This window comes from Schistocerca nitens, unplaced genomic scaffold (genome assembly GCF_023898315.1).
Source record: "Schistocerca nitens isolate TAMUIC-IGC-003100 unplaced genomic scaffold, iqSchNite1.1 HiC_scaffold_240, whole genome shotgun sequence".
NCBI lineage: Eukaryota > Metazoa > Arthropoda > Insecta > Orthoptera > Acrididae > Schistocerca > Schistocerca nitens.
Genome location: NW_026045781.1, coordinates 35,001 through 37,500, shown reverse-complemented (window position 1 = coordinate 37,500; position 2,500 = coordinate 35,001). Strand labels below are relative to the sequence as shown.

The following is a 2,500-nucleotide window of genomic DNA, read 5'->3' as shown; positions in this document are numbered from 1 at the left end:
ACTTCTGCCTTAACCTAACCCAACTTCTGCCTTAACCTAAACCAACTTCTGCCTTAACCTAACCCAACTTCTGCCTTAACCTAACCCAACTTCTGCCTTAACCTAACCCAACTTCTGCCTTAACCTAACCCAACTTCTGCCTTAACCTAACCCAACTTCTGCCTTAACCTAACCCAAGTTGCGCCTTAACCTAACCCAAGTTGCGCCTTAACCTAACCCAAGTTGCGCCTTAACCTAACCCAAGTTGCGCCTTAACCTAACCCAAGTTGCGCCTTAACCTAACCCAAGTTGCGCCCTAACCTAACCCAAGTTGCGCCCTAACCTAACCCAAGTTGCGCCCTAACCTAACCCAAGTTGCGCCCTAACCTAACCCAAGTTGCGCCCTAACCTAACCCAAGTTGCGCCCTAACCTAACCCAAGTTGCGCCCTAACCTAACCCAAGTTGCGCCCTAACCTAACCCAAGTTGCGCCCTAACCTAACCCAAGTTGCGCCCTAACCTAACCCAAGTTGCGCCCTAACCTAACCCAAGTTGCGCCCTAACCTAACCCAAGTTGCGCCCTAACCTAACCCAAGTTGCGCCCTAACCTAACCCAAGTTGCGCCCTAACCTAACCCAAGTTGCGCCCTAACCTAACCCAAGTTGCGCCCTAACCTAACCCAAGTTGCGCCCTAACCTAACCCAAGTTGCGCCCTAACCTAACCCAAGTTGCGCCCTAACCTAACCCAAGTTGGGCCCTAACCTAACCCACGTTGGGCCCTAACCTAACCCACGTTGCGCCCTAACCTGCCCTGTAATTGTTAGTTATATGACTCTAGGAATTCGTGTAGCGTTGCCTAATTGCAACCATCTCAACATAGTTCACTTCGCGCACACTGTGGTGTTCTGCGTATTGATTCATTTTACGGTGCGTACCCTCACATCTTGCGAGTGTTGCTTACTTTCCACATGGTCCCGCTATCCACTGTATTGTGTACTGCAATAGGACGTATATCGCCCCCGCCCCCCCCTCCCCTCCTGTCACCTCTAGCTCGTCGGTCAGGAGTTCGCGTGTTGAATGCGCTTCGCAGCTGTGCAATGGCATTCGTATACGTACGCTGGCCACCTTCCACGTGTTCTTTCGTGCACACGTCGCAGCGTGTATGTATGCTGATGGAGTGCGTCGTGACACACAACATCCAGGCATGCAAGACTCGTAGAAGTCGCAAATGTAGATGGATGTCTACGTTTGCTGCCCAAGTTACGCAAATGAACTGGAAATCCGTTGTTGCGCGGTTGTTCGCGCTGGAGGTGAATCGATGATATCGACGATCGGTACAGGTATTAACCGGTTGCTTCAGCGACACCCGTCATACCCACGAACGTGAGTGGGCATGTGGGTATGAAGCGATACGCGGCGGTGGCTGGGTGGGACCGTCCCCGGCCGGTGAGGGGGGGGCGCCCGGCGTGCTGGCCGCGCGCTGCGTGGGCGCACGCGCGGCAGCCGGCTGGTGGGGGCGCCCAGTGGCAGGCGCGCCGGCTGACGGACGCGGCAGGCGGCGCATCTGCGTGCCGGCGCACCCAGCGCGCGGCGCCGTGCGGCCAAAGTGGGTCCTCCCGGGCCCGGTGCGAAGCGCGGTGGACATCTGCAGTGTGCTGGTCCGATTGAGGACTGTGTGCGTTGAGGATGCGCCGCCGCCCGGCACTCGGCGCCGCGACGCCGTCTGCTGCTCGGTCGCCCCCGCGGTTCTCGCAGGTGGTTTGTATCGCAGCTGTGCGGATGTGTTGGCGCGTGCGCTGTGCTGGGAGAGTTCGCTTTGGCACCCAAGTGGGGCTCTGCCCCTCTGTGGCGCTGGCGTTGGAGCTGCCCGGTCACTGTTTGTGGCCGCGTGTTGTCTCCCGCCGGCAACACCACGACAGCACGCTCCCGGGCCTCTGTCGGCAGCGGCAAGCTCAGTTGGGAGCACGGGTGGTCGCACTGAAAGCGTCTACTCGCCTATCTCCGGGCGATTGCGCCTCTCTCGAACCCGACCAAGTACTTAGGACGGCGCTGCGCGCCGCCGGGACCTGAGAGGGTTTCGAGGTGTATCGTGCAGGGGAGCCCAGCCTCCTCCTGTTTGCAGAATAATTGAGCGGACGCTTGCGTGTTCGCGCGGGCCCCCGGGACACACTCCCGGGCGGCCGGCTGCTCAGCTCTAGTTGACGCAGCTCCCTGGTTGATCCTGCCAGTAGTCATATGCTTGTCTCAAAGATTAAGCCATGCATGTCTCAGTACAAGCCGCATTAAGGTGAAACCGCGAATGGCTCATTAAATCAGTTATGGTTCCTTAGATCGTACCCACGTTACTTGGATAACTGTGGTAATTCTAGAGCTAATACATGCAAACAGAGTCCCGAATAGAAATTAATAATGCTGCTAATTGTTAATGAAATGGAATGTAGATTTAAGACCCACTAATGTATTAGGTGGTGGGTTACGATGTATGAAATAATTTGAATTTGAATAAAGATTTTTTTTTTTTT

General features: G+C 55.9%; 1 pseudogene; it reads left to right on the top strand.

Moving 5' to 3' along the window:
- Positions 1-2,186: 2,186 nt before the first annotated feature.
- Positions 2,187-2,500, top strand: part of LOC126222629 (small subunit ribosomal RNA) — a 2,079-nt pseudogene continuing 1,765 nt past the window's right edge.